General features: G+C 41.2%; 1 long non-coding RNA gene across 1 annotated transcript in view; it reads right to left on the reverse strand.

Annotated features, from left to right (window-relative positions):
* LOC137517708 (uncharacterized) overlaps positions 1-21,282 on the reverse strand; it is an 88,721-nt gene that overhangs the window by 32,238 nt on the left and 35,201 nt on the right. The window contains exon 3 of the long non-coding RNA XR_011020630.1: positions 19,680-19,771. This is a non-coding gene — a long non-coding RNA (uncharacterized lncRNA). The remainder of the gene's footprint in view (positions 1-19,679; positions 19,772-21,282) is intronic.

Genomic DNA, 21,282 nt, shown 5'->3' on the forward strand with positions numbered 1-21,282 from the left:
TGTCATTAAATGGTTTACACATATTTTTTTTTTGGGGGGGGGGGGGTGGAAGATAATTTGGCACACATTTTTCAGTTATGCTATTTCAGTTTGCATTCCCTTGAATCGGAGTTTAGGTTTTAGTGCATAGTTTGCATTTGTTTTGAATACAAGGTGCGTATTTAGCCTCTAAGGGGCTCTGCATGCCTCTGTTGGTAGTCATTTCAGTTGCAGCCTGATTAGGAGCGCTGCCAATTTCTCCCTGTTCCCAAAAAAATGTGTAAACCATTTTATGTCCAACAGCCCCAGGTGAACACTATATTTTTGTAAAAAAAAAAACCACTTTGTTTTTGGAAGCCAACATCCTCCATGTTGCGTATATTTAGGCTCTGCCTATCCATGCACTTAGTCAATCAAATGCAGCCTGCTTTGAGAAGTGCTGCCACCTCCTCCTGCTGTATAAACTATAGTTTGCTATCATAGGAGGATTTGTAGACAAAAGTCTGTGTTCGTGTCATATAATTTTAGACAAAAATGCCAAATTATGATTCAGCGGATAGTGGTCTTAGACAAGATTGCCGGATTACTGCCATATATTTTTAAAGGAAGCATTAAAATACACCAGAGAGTGGCATTGTACAAGACTTCCAAACACATACCAATAATATTAAGCAAACACGAGAAATCAAGATTTAGTGGAGAGTTAACATTAGTTAAGGTTAGTTAAGGTTATAATATAAATATTATCAGCAGTGATATTATTATTATTATAAACAATTGGTCCCAATGATGACAGCTTTACAACATTGTTTTTTTTTTCTGGTGGAACCCTATCTTGAGTTGCAAAATAAAAGACAATGGGCTTGATTTATTAGCGCGAGTGAAATTCTGCATGTTCACGCTACGTGCGGTAGTGCTGCGTAGCGTAAGCTCCTAATTTAACGCACATTCCTTTTAAAGTTCCGGGTGTTCCTTTTAACTAACCTGAGATTTGAAGTAGCACAACCATGTTACTTCACTAGTGTGTTCGCTACTAAATTCATGAACGTAGTAGTGCTAGTGAAGCAATGCAATCGTGCTACTTCACATCTCGCAGTAGTTGAAAAGGAAGGTGCAGAACTTTAAAAGGTACATGCTTAACACGCTATGCAGCACTACCTTGATTTACTAAACCTTGATAACTTATAGCACGGCCGTGCAAGTGTTTTTGCAAAAACGTTATCACGGTTTAGTGAATCAAGCCCCAAGTGTGCGTGCAGAATTTTAACTTGCGCTGCTAAAGTAGCAGTGCACATTAATGAATCAAGCCCAATGTTTTGAACTGTGAGACTACCTAAACTGTGTGAATCTAATTGCAGGTCCCATGAATATCCCAATGTGAATGTTAGGCTGGATACACACGGTGCGTTCCCGCACTCGATGCGCCACTCAATTCCCGGCCGCTTGATTATTTCCGAGCATTTCCGAGTGCATTTCGATGATTGTTAGGTCGATTCTCATGTAAAGTATGCCAAATTGACCTAACGATCCATCAAAATGCAAATCGGACATGTCGGAAAATAATCGAGCGGCCGCAAATCGACGGGAATCGAGTGGCGCATCGAGTGCGGGAACGCACCGTGTGTATCCAGCATTAGGAAGTGATTCTAGAGGAGAACAGATCTCAGCATGCAGACTTAATTTTAGATTAACCTCTTGAGGACCACAGGCTTACACTAAGCTTACACCCCCTAGTGAGAGAGACCTGGGGCCCTCAGCTGTCGTGCGGTCCAGTGTTTGTGATTTTAAATTTCTTTTTTGCAGCTTCCAGGATGCGGTTGACAGTTGAGTGGTTAGGGAGGGGACCGTGTGGGAGATGTGCCTACACAAGGTGTCCCTGTAAAACGAAAGCCTCCCACCTGAATGCTAATTCATGCAATTCCTGCTAGATTTGGTACAGCAGGCAAAGGGTGTATAACAGTGCACCTGATTGGCTGACTGGCGTCTGCTGACCAGATAAAGGCAGGAGATTGCTCTAGCTGGAAGTTAGCAATTGTGTTTGTTGCAGTTGGGATTCAGTTTAGAGGTGGTGGGGGTGAGCTCCCTGGAGGTGAGAGGTCCAGGGCTTGCCCACACTTCCCTCTAGGTGTCGCATGGTGATTTGAGGGCCCCAGTTAGTGAGAGAGGCCTGGGGCCCCCAGCTGTCGTGCAGACCAGTGTTTGTGTAGTCCATTTTTAAGTTGATTGATGCATGGAATGTGTAAGTGGTTTGTTTATTTCTGGTTATTTCCTTTTTGGACATATAATAAAAATATATTTACGTTAATGGTGTTTTAAATACAAAGGTGTTAAGAAATGTGTCCTCTAGGACATCCTTAACCATGTTTGCATACACTAGTGCCATTTTGCTCTCCACTGCAATTGCTATGAACTGGAGATAGACATACTGTATTTCTCAGAGGTGAAGTTATTATGCGTGAGAATGAAATGTAAGAGCTGTGTCACATCCTCAGGACTATAGTTTTGGCTTAGGGAAGATAATAGAAATCTGTAACAAGCATCAATCCTATCTTTGTAGAGGATATTGCTGTATTATGCTCACTTTCATGTCTCTAATCCTTGTTTTCACATCCCTGAACTCTCTTCACATATCTTAACTAGCCAGCTATGTTTACTTATGCTAAGGTCTACCTTTAAGTAGGGGGAACAAATTCATATTTTTTCATCGATATTTGTAAGGTATGTCAGTAGAAATTAATGCTAGAGCACATTAAAAAGTATTACAAAAAAGAACAATTATTTAACTTACAGAAATGAAGTATACACAGTGACTGCACACATACTTAACCACACAAAATAGCAGATATATATATACCAGCGTCAGGACTGCTTAGAGAATTCCACTCCTCCGGTAATAGCTATACACATGCACAATAGTAATAGCCATAGCCAATAGATTGTAAGCTCACAAGGGCAGGGCTCTCTCATCCTTTGTTATACATTTTATTAATCAGGAGTGAAGCATGGGTCACCCCAAGCTTGTGGAGCTCATTTTGGCTCACACGTAGCACTCTAGGGAAGGGGAGGATGGGCACAGACAGCTCACTCCAGGGTTCACACCACCTAGAACAAGCCATCCACCACCCACCTCCAAAGAGGGGATAGAAATGAAATGCTTCCACAGAGAGTTTATTGTGTGCATTAAACACCAAGTGAACACCTGACATATCTGGCTTTGCAAATTTGGCCTTATTGGCTATTCATGAGGCAATGCTCATGCAAATATGCATTCGCTTTCGCATACCAAATCATGCAGGGTCAAAAACCAATGCCGCAAAGCGGTTGCCCTGCAGGAATTCGTTCATGCTACATTAGCACTATCCAGGAGCGCCACGGGGAGGCTTCCCAATGCCCCCATACAACCCGGGGCTCTCTCACTGCTCGGAGACCACAGCGCCCCCCCCCCCCGGAGGAGGAGGCTGGGGGGTGCAGGCGACCCCTCCAAGCGGGGCCAATGCCGGGATGGGCCGTCCGCACCTGCCTCCTGAGATTAAAAACAGGCACTTACCTAAACATCCATTTCGCTCTGCTACTGAGCATGACTTGGGTGCAACACATAAGAAAAGAGTGAAGCATGGGTCAACCCAAGCTTGTGGAGCTCGGAATGGCTCACACGTAGCACTCCAAGAGGGGGAGGACAGGCACAGACAGCTCACTCCAGGGCTCACACACCTAGAACAAGCCTTCCACCACCCACCTCCAAAGAGGCATGCAAAAGCAAATGCATATTTGCATGAGCAATCGTGAGAAGCCAATTAGGCCAAATTTGCAAAGCCAGATTTGTCAGATTCAACTTGGTTTGATGCACACATAAAATTCTCTGTGTAGTGTCTGTATCATTATGTACTCCATTTTTTTTTTACTTTGTATAGCACCATGGAATATGTTGGCACTTTTTAAAGCAATAATAATAATAATAATAATAATAATAATAATAATAATGCATAACCGCTAATACTACTAGTGCACATCCCTTTCCAGACCTGATTGCAGCAATACTATAATAAATGAGAGGTGACAAATAAGCAAAGGAAGGAAAGGAATAAAGAATAGAGAACAAAAAGAGGTATTGAGATCAAACAGCAGCTTCGGTCATCCCATCCTTTAAGTTCCAAAGGCCCATATTGTAAAAGTGCTTAATTTCAGTCTTCTCTGGGTGATTTATAGATTGGAAAGCCTGTGACAGTATTAGCCTCATCATTGTCAGCTCATTAAACAAGAGAATGGGACAAAGTGATGATTTAGTTCCCACATCTGGTTCATCCTGCACTGTTTGCCAAGATTTCAAGATATAGATCTTTGTTGACACGTTTGGACTTCTGGCAATAAATTAAGCATGAAATGGCTATAAACTCACACCTTTCACATATTGCTGGACTCCACACCACTTAGGATAGAGCATCCCCTCTCCCCATTAGTACATGTGGTTTTGATATTGAGTAATGATGAAAGCTCTCTTGTGCTCATCTAGCATGAAAGGTTGTTGTTTTTTTTCCACTTCATTGTAGAGGTTGCTATAAATAGGATGTCACGTTAATCAGGAGATCCTTTAATGGAGGCACTAAAAGGTAGACATATGGAAGGGAAATGGGGGGGGGGGCCTTAATAGAAAGGGATGCAGTGGTAACATAACATAGAGCATTAAAATGAAAATACTGTTTAGTCGCCTCCTATTACCGTGCCCAGTTCTCAGACCCCACCCATCACATATAAAAGAATAAGTTATCTTTCCTATTAACTTATTTTTCCACATCTTTAAAGAAATATATACTGTACTTTTATTTCAAAATTTGTAAAGAGAACAGAGGCGCCAAAAGGATAAAAAGTAAATAAAACCTTTTAAAATTTTCACAGGAGGCAGTGGTGGACTTAGCTACCCGAAGTAGACAACAAGACAGTCAACTTTCACACAAACAAATTTATTCACATACTCCAACATACAGTGCAACGCGTTTCACGGGTATATTCCCGCTTCCTCAGGCAATAAAAAGGAAGAGTATGCAACTGTAAGGAACCAGAGACAAATATAGCGCCTTCAGACAAAAGTGTATATTTTACAATGATAGTTATATTTATATACATCATATGTTTAGTCAATTTATTTGAGATGAGGGGAGGGAAGAGGGGAGGGGGGGGAAGTATTTTTTATTAGCCTCAGTGATAAAAGGGGGAGATGGTTGTTACTGAGTGAGGGAGGATCCTGGGAGGATGGTGCGAATGGGGATAGTGTTAAGGTAGTGGTGGAAGAGGTCCTATAGGACTGGTAAGTGGAAGAGACAGGGGATAGATGATTGTAGCCCAAGGGAAAAGAAAGGATTGTTGTGAGCTTTTTTCTTGTCCCAACTCACAGCATAGGACCTCTTCCACCACTACCTTAACACTAGCCCCATTCGCACCATCCTCCCAGGATCCTCCCTCACTCATTAACAACCATCTCCCACTTTTATCCCCCCCACCTCGAATAAATCGACTAAACATATGATGTATATAAATATAACTATCATTGTACAATATACATTTTTGTCTGCCTGCACTATATTTGTCTCTGGTTCCTTATAGTTGTATACTCCTCCTTTTTATTGCCTGAGGAAGCGGGAATATACCAGTGAAATGCGTTGCACTATATGTTGGAGCATGTGAATAAATTTGTTTATGTGAAAGTTGACAGTCTTGTTGTCCACTTCGGGGAGGTAAGTCCACCACTGCCTCCCATAAAAATTTTAAAAGTTGTATATACTTTTTATCCTTTTGGCGCCTCTGTTCTCTTTACACATTCCAGTGTCCACCCCTGGTGGAGGGGTTGTACCCCACTCTTCTTCTGATCTAAAGAGAGCGACATCTTAATCCTGAGTGAGAACAGGTCTAATCTCCTCACCTGCCTTTACAGTGGTTGCCTATACGGTAACCCTGGTTTGTGAGTATATTGTTTACTTACCATTTAATTTCCCATTCACTTAACATACTACCCTACATTGGGCTCTAGGTGTCCCCCCTTTTTTTCTCTTTATTTCAAAATTGAATATCATACGTTGTACAAACAACATGTTTAAATTGTTATGATAAATAAGATAAACAGTCAAAAAATATTTGGAGTTTATATCTACAGTAGCATTTTTTATTTACTTAACATTAATGAGTGAAAACTGAGAAATACCATACTTCCTTGAAAATAAAGCCCTACCCCCAAAAAAAGCCCTATCATGATGTTTCAGGATTTTTGAGGACATACAAAATATAAGTCCAACTCCAAAAATAATCCCTAGTTACAGTTCACAAAAAAGGTTAATGTAAATAATGTCCAGGCAGCTATGATATACCATTTTTTTGTAATATAAGACGCACTTTTTCCCCCCAAAATGGGGGAAAAAGTCCCTGCCTCATATTCCAAAGAAAGGGAGTCCTTCACCTACGATCACCCGCTGATACTAACCCCGAACCTTCCTAAACTGCTGACCCACTGTGATGCTGGGGACTCCCTGCTTTTTCCATTTGTGTGGTCCTCCAGTTCCCCACATGTCTCCTCTGCTCTCCTGTGTAAGAACTAAGAACAATTAGCAGCAGCACCAGTTCACCTCACCACCACTGTATGAGAGGTGATTAGCAGACCTCTCATCTCCCGCGTGGCTTCCGTCTAGTGATGGCTTCTGCTGATGCAATCAGTAGAAGTCTTCACTAGGGTAAGCCACACAGGAGATGAGAGGTTTGCTGATCGCTATCGGAATCAATGGTGTGGTGGCAGGTGCTGCCGCAATTTGTTCTTACAGAAGGCCAGAGGAGGAGACATGCGGGGGACTAGAGAACCACACATGGGGACGGAAGTGAACACGGGGACAGGAGGATCACACATGGGGTACAGGAGGGGACACAGGGGCACACACAGGAGGACAAGAGAACAATGCAGGGGAGTAGAAGGGGACACGCAGGAACACAAGGGGGACAGGAGGAGGACACAGGGGGACAAAATAGGGTGAAAGAGGACACAGTGGGACACACAGGAGGACACACTGGTCAGAAGAAGACACATGGAGCAAAGGAGGACACAGTGAGACACACAGGAGAAATAAGGGGACGCACAGGGGGAGCAAAGGAGGGCACAGGGGGACAGAAGAGGACACATGATGGACAGAAGGGGACACAGGAGGCCGCATGGAGACACAGGACAAGATCTACAAGATGCTCCTGGAACATGGATGCACCAGGTTTAGTATATGTATTTTTCCCTGCTTTTTGCCCTCTAAACCTTGGTGCATCTTACATTCTGTGGCGTCTTATATTCCAAAAAATATAATACATGTAAAAAAGTAAAATAAGTTGGCAATAGATGCAGCAGGACAGACAGACATTTCACAAGGAAACCAGACACCCCAAAAATATCACAAAACCCTACATGACCAAAAACAACATGGGATGAAAAATGCCAGACTTTCATAAATGTAGATTGTTTTAAATGAAAAAAAAAGACATAGTCACTAGAGATGTTGTGAAGCCACTTTTTTGGTTTGCGAACCGCGAACGCGAACTTGTGAAAAAGTTTGCGAACCGGCGAACATTGCGAACCGCAAAAGACTTTAATGGGCAGGCAAGCTTTCAAAACTGCAAACACTATGGCCACTAAAGTGATGGTATTGTATTATGGACAGCACTAGGATGTAGACATAAAGTTCATCAGTTCTATAATAGTGTGCTAGATATTTAGTTCACGTCTGCGCTCTATTCAGGCTTCGGCAAGTTTCTTCTCAGAGTCTCATGTATTAATAGACAGCGCTCCGCTTTATGACACAGAAGTTCTATTCACCCCCACAGGAGTTCCACTCACCCAGCCTGTTTGACCACTGCGAGATTGGTCAAAAATCGCTCAATAAATGTCCAACATCTGTTCTGCAAGCTAGGAAGGTGGGCGGGACCTCTTCCTCCTGTAGTTATGTCCAACCGGTCTGGTTTTTAAAAAGTACCTTTTCCACCAACTTTCCTAATGAACGACTCCAAAGATCTACCCTGTACCCTGCCAGGTACAAAGTGCAGTCACAGATGCAGTGAAAGATATTCAGTGACTGCTGGTATAACCATGTGCAGTCACACAGGTGCAGTGAAAAGGTTGCAGTGACTGCTGGTATAACAATGTGCAGTCACACAGGTGCAGTGAAAATTGATGCACTGACTGCTGATATATAAAACAGTGTGCGGTCACACAGATGCAGTGAAAGTTATGCACAGACTGCTGGTATATAAAACAGCGTGTGGTCACACAGATGCAGTGAAAGGTATGCACTGACTGCTGGTATATAAAACAGCGTGTGGTCGCACAGGTGCAGTGAAAGGTATGCACGGACTGGTATATAAAACAGCATGGGGGTCACACAGGTGCAGTGAAAAGGTATGCATGGACTGGTATATAAAACAGCATGCAGCAGTCACACTAGGCACTAAATGTGCTGGGCCTGGCACAGTAGAGCAATTAGCAAGGGCCATCTACGACAGACAAGGCTGTATATGCAGTGTCAGTGGGCCACGCAAAAAAAAAAAAAAATCACAAGAACATTAGCTCTCAAAAGAGCTGTTTGGTGGTGCTTTTCAGCAACAAATATCAGCAAGGAGCAAGCTAACAGACCTCCTAACTATCGCTTTCCCTATCTCTCCAATGTCTCTCCCTTCTCTCACTAATACTGCAGCACACAGAGTGAGAACATGGCCGAAGCTGCTGCCTTATATAAGGGGGGGGGGGGGGCTCCATGAGGGAGTGCAGCCTGATTGGCTGCCATGTGTCTGCTGACTGTGATGTAGAGGGTCAAAGTTTAGCCCGATGATGTAGTATAGGGGGCGTGTCGAAACCGCCTAAAGTTCGCGATCCGTTGCGAACGCGAAGTTGCGTTGTTCGCCCAAATAAGTTTGCATGCAAACTGTTCGGGACATCTCTAATAGTCACAAGAAATGTATTAAGGAATTCAGGATTTGGAAAATTATGCTAATGTTCCAGAATGTGATGATATTACTATCTTCATAATATTATAAATGTGAAAGCTTGAATGTTTGGATGTTTGTTACTTGATCACACAGCAATGGCTGATATATTTGAATGAAATTTAGCACACACATACTACATTACCTGGAATAACATATAGGATACTTTTTATCCTCATAACCAAAAAGTGGTCGAAGACAAATACAAATTTCACTGGGAAAATGTAAACTGCAGCCATTCTTACACTCACTTAAATAGTAGGGTAGGGTTCTCAAACTTTGCACAGTTGGTCACTTGGTGACTGTGATTAGTATTCAGAAAAGTGGGCGGAGCCTACAAAAGCCAATCAAAATTCCCTGATTGATTTTAAAGGAGAATATTTAATTGCTGCCATTCTTGCACTGTTAATGGCACAAATAGATAGATAGATAGATAGATAGATAGATAGATAGATAGATAGATAGATAGATAGATAGATAGATAGATAGATAGTGCTTCCCATAATTATTCACACCCCTGACAAATTTTGACTTAAAGTTACTTTTATTCAACCAGCAAGTAATTTTTTTTGAAGGGAAATGACATAGTGGTGTCTCCCAAAAGATAATAAGACGATGTACAATAGGCATTGTTGTGGAAAAAAAATATGTCTCAGCTTTTATTTACATTTGCATCCAGTCCAAAATTATTCATACCCTTCAAAAACTGTCACAGTCTGTGGAAAAATACAAAGTTCTATACCATTCCAAATAGTCCAAGCTGTTCTAAAGCATCCTAAGTACCCTGATTAATTGGTAACAGCTGTTTTAATCCACTCAACGGGTGAAAAACAGCAGCTCTCTGCAGTTGGTTTGTGGACAGTCATGGCTAAGACAAAGGAGCTTGTGAGGACCTGCTGCTGTGCATTGTGGCTTCTCACAAGTCAGGAAATGGCTACAAGGCCATTTCTAAATGTTTGCAAGTTCCGGTGGCTACAGAGCAAAGTATTATTAAAAAATACAAGATGTTCCGCACTGTTGAAAATTTCAGAGGACGTGATTGGAAGCCAAAAGGGACACCTGTGCTGGCCAGGAGAATAGTGAGAGAGGTGAAAAAGAATCCAAGGATCACCACCAAGGCCATCCTGCTGAATCTGGGCTCTGCTGGTGGCAATGTCTCAAGGCAGACCATCCAATGAACACTGCACACTGCTGGGTTCCACAGAAGCAAACCAAGTAGGACGCCACGTATCCAGATAAGGCACACAAAAGCTTGCTTGGTCTTTGGAAATGCTCATCTGGACAAACAAGAAGACTTATGGTCTTCTGTGTTATAGTCAGATGAAACAAAAATTGATTTGTTTGGTCACAATTTAGTATAAAAAAGGAGAAGCCTTCAACCCAAAGAACACCATCCCCACTGTCAAACATGGTGGTGGGAACCTAATGGTTTGGGAGTGTTTTTCAGCCAATGGACCAGGGAAACTTAATCACAGCAAACGGCACTATGAAAAAAGAGCAATCCATGAGGAGTCTCAGCGACAACATCAGGTAGTCTGCAGAGAAACTAGGCCTTGGGCACCAGTGGACATTTCAGTATGACAATGACCCAAAACACACAGCAAATGTGGTGAAGAAATGGTTAGCAGACAACAACATTAACATTTTGGAGTGGCCCAACCAGAGTCCTAACTTGAATCCAATTGAGAATCTGTGGAGGGAGCTAAAGATCAGGGTGATGGCAAGAAAATCCTCCAACCTGAAAGATTTAGAGCCCATTGGTAAAGATGAATGGGCAAAAATACCTGTGGAGACGTGCAAAAAGATGGTCTGCAATTAATGGAGAAGCATTTAATAGCTGTATTAGCCTAAAAAAGGATGTTCTATTGATTATTGAGAAGCGTATGAATAATTTTGGACTGGACACTTTTTGTTTAAATGTAAACAAGACCTGAGAAATGCTTTTTTGCTCCACAAAAATGCATCTTGTGGTTGAATAAAAGTAACTTTAAGTGGTTTAATTTACCAGGGGTATGAATAATTATGGGCAGCACTGTACGTACGCACGCACGCACGCACACACACACACACATAGAGTTGGGCCGAACGGTTCGCCTGCGAACGGTTCCAGGCGAACTTTGGGGGTTCGCGTTCGCCTGCATCAGGCGAACTTTTGCGGAAGTTCGATTCGCCCCATAATGCTCTATTGAGCAAAATTTTGACCCTCCATATCACTGTCAGCAGACATGTTTTTGTCAAACACACTGCTCGAGAACCCGCCCACCCTCCCTTTAAGCTAGGTCCTTTATACCATTTGACTCAGTTGTCTGCCTACACTAATTAGTTATGGGACAGCTGCTACACACTCTGCTAGGGAGATTTTAATTGGCCTCCCACCTCCCTTCTACCCTTCTACCCTTCTACCTCCTACCGGAGGGAGGAGGGTCTCTTCTGCCAGGGAATTATAATATTTTAAAAACCAGTATACATCATACCATAGCTGGGAATCGAACCCAGATCTCACTGTGTGGTGGGCACGTCACCCTAAGCACTGTACCACTACAGTAGTAAGTGAAGCTAGCCTAAAATGTACCATTTATGCTCAATGCAATAGAACCATTAGGTTGCTTAAAGGAGAACTGTAGTGAGAGGTATATGGAGGCTGCCATATTGATTTCCTTTTAAGCTATACCAGTTGCCTGGCAGCCCTGCTGATCTATTTGGCTGCAGTAGTGTGAATCACACCAGAAACAAGCATGCAGCTAATCTTGTCAGATCTTACAAAAATGTCAAACACCAGATCTGCTGCATGCTTGTTCAGGGTCTAGGGCTAAAAGTATTGGAGGCAGAGGATCTGCAGGATAGCCAGGTAACTGGTATTGCTTAAAAGGAAATCAATATGGTAGCCTCCATATACCTTTCACTACAGTTCTTCTTTAAAGGGAACCTTAAGTGAGAGTGATATGGCTGTTTCCTGTAAACAATACCAGTTGCCTGGCAGTCCAGCTGATCTTTGTGACTGCAATAGTGGCTGAATCACACCCTGAAACAAGCCTGCAGCTAATCCAGTCTGACTTCAGTCAGAGCACCTGATCTGCATGCTTGTTCAGGGGCTGTGGCTAAAAGTATTAGAGACACAGGATCAGCAGGCGATTCAGGCAACTGGTATTATTTTAAAAGGAAAAATCCATATCCTTCTCCGTTTAGGTTCCCTTTAAGGATTTGTAGTATAAAAGCCAACTCACATTGGCTGGGATTTGAACCTGGGTCTCACTGTATGGTGGGCAAGCACACTAACCACTATACCAACTGAAGCTGGCCTAAAATTTACTATTTATGCTCAATACAAGAGAAAAAGTAGACAAGACAAATAACATTTATATCACACTTTTCTCCTGGTGGACTCAAAGGATCAGAGCTGCAGCCACTAGGGCATGCTCTATAGGCAGTAGCAGTGTTAGGAAAAGAGAGAGATATGAATCTACCTGGCTATCTGGGGTTCTCTTTGGACAACTGTTGAACACAAAAGAGAAGGCCATGTCTGGATAAATATCTGTAAGCAGTGGCTGCATGGTGTAATGGATAAGGGTTTATTTCACTCCTCCATTTTTCCACATAGTCTTCTTTGCTCTTAGCTGTGGTGTGTTTTATCTGGACTTTTGTTATGACCTGTGGGCCGGGGGTTGGAGGGAGTATAGAGCTGACCACGACTTTCAGTGCACACGGCTTTTCTTGGTCTTCATTGTGCAGCATGGCTTTGTAGTGGGGTGAGTCAGGGCTACTGCTCTGTAGGTGGGCCCAGAAGGACAACACTCTCTTCTGTATCTCAAGCAGTAATGGAAATCTCCCCAGCTCAGCTCGGCAGGCATTGTTTGAGGTACTCCGATGGACATGGAGAAGGTGTTTGCAGAACTCAAGGTGGAATATTTCTGTTGGGCTGGATTCCCATTTTGATTGGTCTGGGTAGGTGGTGGGGCCCCATACTTCACTTCCATACAGTAGGATTGGGGTGATGACACTGTCAAAAACCTTCAGCCAGACCTTTACTGGTGGTTTGAGGTGGTACAGTTATTTCCTGATGGCATAGAACGTTCTGCATGCTTTGGCTTTTAGGGCCTCCATGGCTGACTTAAGGCTTCCTGATTGGTTGATTTCCAGACCAAGGTAGGTATATTTATCAGTTCTGCTGATTTCACAGTCATTGAGTATAAAGGATGGGCTCTGGGCTGACCTGTTTTTCCTCTGGAACACCATGGTTTTGGTTTTCTTTAGATTAATGGGGAGTGCCCATGTTGTGCTAAATTTCTCCAGGATTTCTAGGCTGTCTTGTAGACCTTCTGTAAGCAGTGGCTGCATGGTGTAATGGATAAGGGTGCTGCCTCTGACAAAGGAGACCAGAGTTCAAATCTCAGCTCTGTCTGTTCAGTAAGCCAGCACCTATTCAGTAGGAGACCTTAGGCAAGTCTTCCTAACACTGCTATCTGGTCTAATTTTTCTCTTGACAACTGTTGAACACAAAAGAGAAGGCCATGTCTGGCTAAATATCTGTAAGCAGTGGCTGCATGGTGTAATGGATAAGGGCGCTGCCTCTGACAAAGGAGACCAGAGTTCAAATCTCAGCTCTGTCTGTTCAGTAAGCCAGCACCTATTCAGTAGGAGACCTTAGGCAAGTCTTCCTAACCCTGCTACTGCCTATAGAGCATGCCCTAGTGGCTGCAGCTCTGGTGCTTTGAGTCCGCCAGGAGAAAAGTGTGATATAAATGTTTGTCTTGTCTACTTTTTCTCTTGTATTGAGCATAAATGGTAAATTTTAGGCCAGCTTCATATGGTACAGTGGTTAGTGTGCTTGTCCACCACACAGTGAGACCCAGGTTCAAATCCCAGCCAATGTGAGTTGGCTTTTATGCTACAAATCCTTAAGGGGGACCTAAACGGAGAAGGATATGGATTTTTCCTTTTAAAATAATACCAGTTGCCTGAATCGCCTGCTGATCCTGTGTCTCTAATACTTTTAGTCACAGCCCCTGAACAAGCATGCAGATCAGGTGCTCTGACTGAAGTCAGACTGGATTAGCTGCATGCTTGTTTCAGGGTGTGATTCAGCCACTATTGCAGTCACAAAGATCAGCTGGACTGCCAGGCAACTGGTATTGTTTACAGGAAACAGCCATATCACTCTCAGTTAAGGTTCCCTTTAAAGGAGAACTGTAGTGAAAGGTATATGGAGGCTACCATATTGATTTCCTTTTAAGCAATACCAGTTACCTGGCTATCCTGCAGAGCCTCTGCCTCCAATACTTTTAGCCCTAGACCCTGAACAAGCATGCAGCAGATCTGGTGTTTGACATTTTTGTAAGATCTGACAAGATTAGCTGCATGCTTGTTTCTGGTGTGATTCACACTACTGCAGCCAAATAGATCAGCAGGGCTGCCAGGCAACTGGTATAGCTTAAAAGGAAATCAATATGGCAGCCTCCATATACCTCTCACTACAGTTCTCCTTTAAGCAACCTAATGGTTCTATTGCATTGAGCATAAATGGTACATTTTAGGCTAGCTTCACTTACTACTGTAGTGGTACAGTGCTTAGGGTGACGTGCCCACCACACAGTGAGATCTGGGTTCAATTCCCAGCTATGGTATGATGTATACTGGTTTTTAAAATAGTATAATTCCCTGGCAGAAGAGACCCTCCTCCCTCCGGGAGGAGGGAGATTAAAATCTTCCTAGCAGAGTGTGTAGCAGCTGTCCCATAACTAATTAGTGTAGGCAGGCAACTGAGTCAAATGGTATAAAGGACCTTGCTTGGAGGAGGGCAGGTCCTTCAGCAGTGATGTGTATTTCACTCAATTAGGTGTGGCTCCAGGTATTAGACCTTTTGAAACATGTTTTCTATCATTTTTCCAGCTGATAGAATTTTTTTAAACTTTCAAAGTTTGCCTCCCCATCGAAGTCTATTGCGGTTCGCGAACTTTTTCGCGAACCGAACCTTTCGCGGAAGTTCGCGAACCTAAAATCGGAGGTTCGGCCCAACTCTACACACACACACACACGCACGCACGCACGCACGCACGCACGCACGCACGCACGCACACACACACACACACACACACACACACACACACACACGTGTGTGTATTAAGATTTGATACTTTTTATGGGGTGGGTGGTCGCATTGAAAATCAAAGAAATTCAGCACTTAGCGGCTGTAGATGAAACATCAAACACATTGAAAATAGTACTTAGTCTACATATTAATGACACAGTCATATTTTACTGTATATTTGATTTGCAATATATATATCAACATTTTGTATTTGCATGAATGACTTATTTCATCATCCTTAACCATGTCACTTTCCTCTATCTATAGTGGTTTATAGCAAAATGACTGCTGGTTAACTCTTACATTGAAAATATGACTGTAATTAAGAAGTAATATTACCAGAATGACATGTTGTGACAGGTTATTGGGTTTCTGTAGAAATAGAAAATGAGAACTGAAGTCATATATTTTTCAAGATTAATATGCTGTGAATATTTATATCCATGGATCTGGAATGCACATAATTGACTTGAGAAAATATGAAGTTTTATGTTGCATAGTTCCATTCTTGGCTATCACTGATATAAAAACAAAATACAGTAAACTATAATAAAATGGTGTTTTGGGTTTTTTTTGTCTTTTTTGGGGGTTAAAACTTATAAATCAGCTTCACAATTTAGCTTAGTTATTTACATATGACAAATAAGGTCTAAAGACACTGTGTGTTTCTCTTCTCTTGCAAATCCAGCTAGTTCCCCCAGCACATTTGCACATACAGGATTTCTCACAAGCTTCTCCTCGCCTCTGGAATCCCATCCAGACATATATATATATATATATATATATATATATATATATATATATATATATATATATATATATATAATATGCCTGGATATAAAGTTTATTGTTTACTGTTTTCCCTATCTCCTTAGAATGCAAGCTTGCATAGGCAGAGGTCTCTATTTTTTTTTTATTGATTTTGAATTTGGTGAATATTTTGTTAGACACTGTGGTCCTGATCTTCTGATCTACTACTAATGTTATTGAATTGCACTATAGCGCTACATAAATTATGAGTGTCATTATCGGCATAAAACGTTACGCACGGTAAAACTGATAGCGTTTATTAGTTTGAGCGAGTAGAAGTTTATGCACGTGTTAACATTTGTCAGCTGTTGGCCTATATAAGCTTTGCTCAACAGCACCTGCTTCAGAATAGTTTGAGACTGGGCAAGTAAGTGTTATTTATTTGTATGTGTACAATTTTCAGCTGTTTTTGGCCTCTGTGTAGTTTTTCATATTTTTAAGTAGTAATTAAATTGTGTTGTTCATATGCACAATGCCAAGCAACCATAACTTTTATTAATTGTATATCACTGTATTCATTGTAACATGTGGTGGATACTGTGTAGTGTGACTTGTGTTGTGTGACTTGTGTTGTGTGACTTGTGTTGTGTGCTGTGTAATGTGTGAAGCTGCAGCACACTGCTGGGGACACTGTGAAGCTGGGACACAGTGTGTGCTGGAGCTGATATAGAGGTAAAGGGGACAATTGGCCCAGGGCCTCTGAGCTCTGCAGGGGCACCTGCACTGCTGGACCCCAAGTTGCCTCTCCCTCCTCCTGCACCCCAGGTTCCCCCATAGGGAACATGTATTTATATGGTGTTGTTGGCCCCTTACAGATGCTCGAATGTGCTTCATCACATCAATTAGTATTTATGACACTTAAAAAGTATGAATAGTCCTGGACAAATGTAATTTTTTTTTATATATTTTTGTTTAAATTTTCCTTCAGTGGTGGAACTGTTTGAGCTTTGGCTGGATGAGTGCATGTTAGGTAATAAATGCTAACTTTTCTATGTTTTTAAAGCATACACTTACACACTATTTAAATCAATAACACATAATTTTGTATGCGCGCAAAGTATTATGCGCTCTACCGTACTTGCTGATAGCGCTTGTGTCATTATGCCGCACACAGCATTACGCCATACGCACGTTATGAAATAGCGCTGCGCGTTATGAAATAGCACTGTTTAGTGAATCAACCCCAATGTGTGGTGTTGGGAAAACATTCTGGTCATACATTTAAAATAGGCTGAGTTATGGCAGTTGAAAAAAATCCACTGTGTGATTCCACACCTATGTCCCCAGCAATGGCTGCCACTTTATAAACATGCAAAAACATGCAGGGACCTATTATAAAAATTTTCACTGAAGAAAAAAGTCCGGAGAAATGCTTATAAAATAAGCTGAGATAAGTGTTCAACTAACATTTGTTAGTGTTGTTTATTGCTATTTAAAAACAGTGTCAACCCCCCCCCCCCCCCCCCTCCAAAATTGTCACTTTTTCCCACCACAAGATGTGACTGTCCACATGCCTTGCATAACAATCATTGAAAATAACATACCAATAACTCATGATCCTCAAGTTTGCTGCCTATTGATTCAGCTCTCTGCTTCAAACCTCACATTGCCAGCCACCTTCTGTTGTCTCCGACAAAAATATATATTCAAATTCTTGTAGTAGCCCCTTTCATACTCAGGACACAGCTAAATAATCTGTGCATGCTGTCATAATTTCCTGACGGAGCATTGCAACACCATGTTCTAGTGGCTTTCTGTAAACTGACTGGCTCCACTTCAGTCTATCATGATGAATGCTGTTGCACGTCTTATCCACCTCTCCTCTCACTTATTTATTAATTCTGACACTCTTTGTCAGTCCCTCCACTGTCACAATCACACAAGGGATACAATTTAAGATTTTAACACTCCTCTACAATGCACTCTATAGTTTAAATCCATCTTTCATATGTGCACTTATTTCAAGACACCATTCTGCACACCACCTATGCACTGCTTATTGTTATTCTCCTCTTTTAACATTCTCAAAAATAACTATGTAACTATTTTAATATACATAACTTTTTCTTATATTTCTTTCCTGCTCTGGAACTCCCTTCCATTATCTGTTTAGTACTCACCCATCCTTTACTATCCTAAAGCTCAACCTGAGAACTTGCTTCTTTCAAGAAAGCACACAGTCTTAACAAGGACACTCTAACCCAGGCTCTCTCAATCAGGGTTCCCTGGAACCCCAGGGTTCCTTGAGGACTCTGCAGGGGTTCCTTGGCATTTTACCCCATCGTGGGGGAAATATGATAGAGCACACTATAATAGGTGGTACTGTAACAAGAAGCACTAAATTGGGGGGTCAGGAGACAGTATAATGAGTGGCAGTGTAATAAGAGATAGTGAAATTAGCAGCCTAACCTATTTAAAGACCATGCCTCCTGAAAAATAAATGTAGGGGTTCCCCGAGACCAAAAAATTGTTTGCAGGGGTTCCTTGAGATCCAGAAGTTATTTACAGGGTTCCTCCAAGGTAAAAAGATTGAGAAAGGCTGCTCTAAGCAGTGATTAACTGCCACATCATTATTATTTTCTCCACTTTCTTCATCAATTGTTTCTAACTTTTGTGACCAGGGACGTAACTAGAAATCACTGGGCCCCCCCTGCAAAAATGTGGATGTCCCCTCGGGACCCGCTCAGGCCCTTTTGGGGGGCCGGAGGGGTCGCAGCATGAGGGGGTTTGTGACAGTTTTGACAAGAGAATACCTGGGAAAGTGGATGATGGTATTTATATATGTCCAAACTTTCACTGATTAGTTTAGTCCAAAACTGTCCTTCTCTGGGAACCACAAGGCTGCAGGGGGCTGACAAACAAAGGTGTATGAGGTCTGTGCTGTAAGAAGACTTGCTTCTGTGTTCTTCTGTTTTATTTGGGACAAAAAGTATGTTTTCACCCGGTGGAAAGGATTATCACATTTAAGTTATTGTTAATCATCTATCTATTGGGCAAGGTTTCTGTTTCTGTTTTGTATTCTGTTTTTCTACAAATATTGTGAATAGCCTGTCTCCAAAATTGTTTTGCATTGTACCTGTGCCAGAATGTAAAAACACCAGTGATATGTGATCAGCAGTGATCTCCGCATCAGCTTATGGACTTTCCATTTTAACATTATTTATTTATTTTATGACATATGCTTCTGATTTGGACCAGGGCAAAGGTGTGGCAAAAGTGTGCAGCTATCTCGCTAAATAGATATATATCATTTGCACTGGTAGCATAATAGTAATAACATTTAATTTTATGCTTAGCAGAACAAACAAAAAAAACAACAAAAAACATTAAATCTGAGAATAAAATAGCAGCAAGGCAAAAATATGAGTAACAGCAATCTGTGCAATGCTTAAAAATAAAATACCTGATATCATGGAAGACTGCAAAACAACTAGAAGGACAGTGACAGTTTAATTTATGTGCCAGATAGAAGTATCCAAGGACTAAGCAACAGAAAGCAATTTAGAACTTCAAGTGACAGAGCAGAGTGATCTCAGGGTAGAAACTTTTGAGTTAATTAGTTAACAAGAGAAAAAAAAGATTTGGTGCTTATTAAGTTTTAAAAAATAGAAAAAAAAAACCTGAAACGTTCTTGACAAAAACACAATTTTATTACTTAATTATTTATTAGCACCTACATTAGCTGCTCAGTACAATGTTTTTTTTCAGATATAAAGGCAAAGGACAGACTAAAAAGAATGCTGCACAATAAGGAAGGTGAGAGTACATTCTCCTTATGTGCGAAGTTCTTTTTTTTCACCCAACTCACCTAATAAAGCTGATGTTCTCATTCTCTTATATTGTAGATCCATTTCTCTAAACTGCACCTTTTTCTTCCAGTCCTACAGCTGTGCTGTCATGCTGTGCATAAACCATAAAAGTTTACAGAATCTCCATATAATTAGCTATATTAAAGTGGCTAAAACCTAAATATAGCAATATACAAAGTGGCTAAAAGTATATATATATATATATATATATATATATATATATATATATATATATATATATATATATATATATATATATATATATATATATATATATATATATATACATACACACACATATATGCATGTCCTTACACTATATGGCCTTACACTTCTGCTCCAAATTATACAAATGATTTGGCTCAAAGCCAATGAATACATACATTAATGTTTTGAAAAGTTTCCAGTACTGTAATCTTTAGAAGGAAAGATGTGATTCTTGAGGCTTGGAAGATTCAATTTATTCAGGGGAAATGTACTAAGAGGGGCCTAAGAGAAATAAAGTTCACAAGTTTTCTGAAGGGCCTACAGATGTTTATAAGGTGTGATATTGGTGGTATGTGGTTACAATGAAAACCTTAGCATATGTGCCATCATCTACCTGAAGAGTTTCAAGGTCACTATTTAGCTGATCTTTGGATTCACTTACTTACTTCACTTACCAAGATGCACAATGTGGATGAACATCTTCAGATTTGGACTTCTATCCCACCTTAGCAACCAGCCCTGTTTCAGCAACACCTACCCCAAACCCAAAAGCTACGATTCAGTTACCAGAACACTTCTAAAGGACTAAAGAAAGCTTCAGCAGTTTGACATCATGTATGCCATCTGTAGTTCTTACTCAAACTTCCAAGTTTTACTAATGAAAGTAATAAGGCTGATACCATAATATCTCTTGTACAAGGTTACCTTTAGGTCTGGGGCCTACAATTGATGGAACAAGGAAGTAAACTACTACTCAATACTAACACCTTCATTTGCCACATTAGCTGAGGTCTACAATGTTCCATTATGCGCACATCCTCATATGAGGCCACCTTTTATAACATCAAACTAGGAAAGAGACCCATGGAGGGCAATGTGTGTAATAGGAAGTAAAGCTACACAAGGCAATTTATATGTATGAGAAAAGCCAAAGCAGTAGTGCACATCTACAGGTAAAACATTTCAAAGTTCACTCAATGGTATTAAAAAAGCATTAGTCAGCACAAATACCGATATGGTAGAGAAGTTTAACAAACAGAGCAATGATGGAATAAACATCAAATTTTACCCGTGGATGTGCACTACCGCTGGAGATTTTCTCATATGTGAGACCCATGGAGGACTATGTATCAGAATCCCAGCAGTAGAGCTTTAAGCGTTACGTTACACCACCTGAGCCAGATGATTGCACATGTTCACATTTGCATGATGGTGCCCTTTCTTTTATGCTTTCTAGGAAGCATTAGGGCATAGCAAAACATTACAATATTCTCATTACATGTGCAAAGAATTGCATTCAGTTTCGACAACTGCTACCTAACACATGCATGACAAACTATGCACTGAGAAAGTCTTGATTATATAAGTCTTTTCTAGACAGTTCTCTGTGCTGTG

This window comes from Hyperolius riggenbachi, chromosome 5 (assembly GCF_040937935.1).
Source record: "Hyperolius riggenbachi isolate aHypRig1 chromosome 5, aHypRig1.pri, whole genome shotgun sequence".
Lineage (NCBI taxonomy): Eukaryota > Metazoa > Chordata > Amphibia > Anura > Hyperoliidae > Hyperolius > Hyperolius riggenbachi.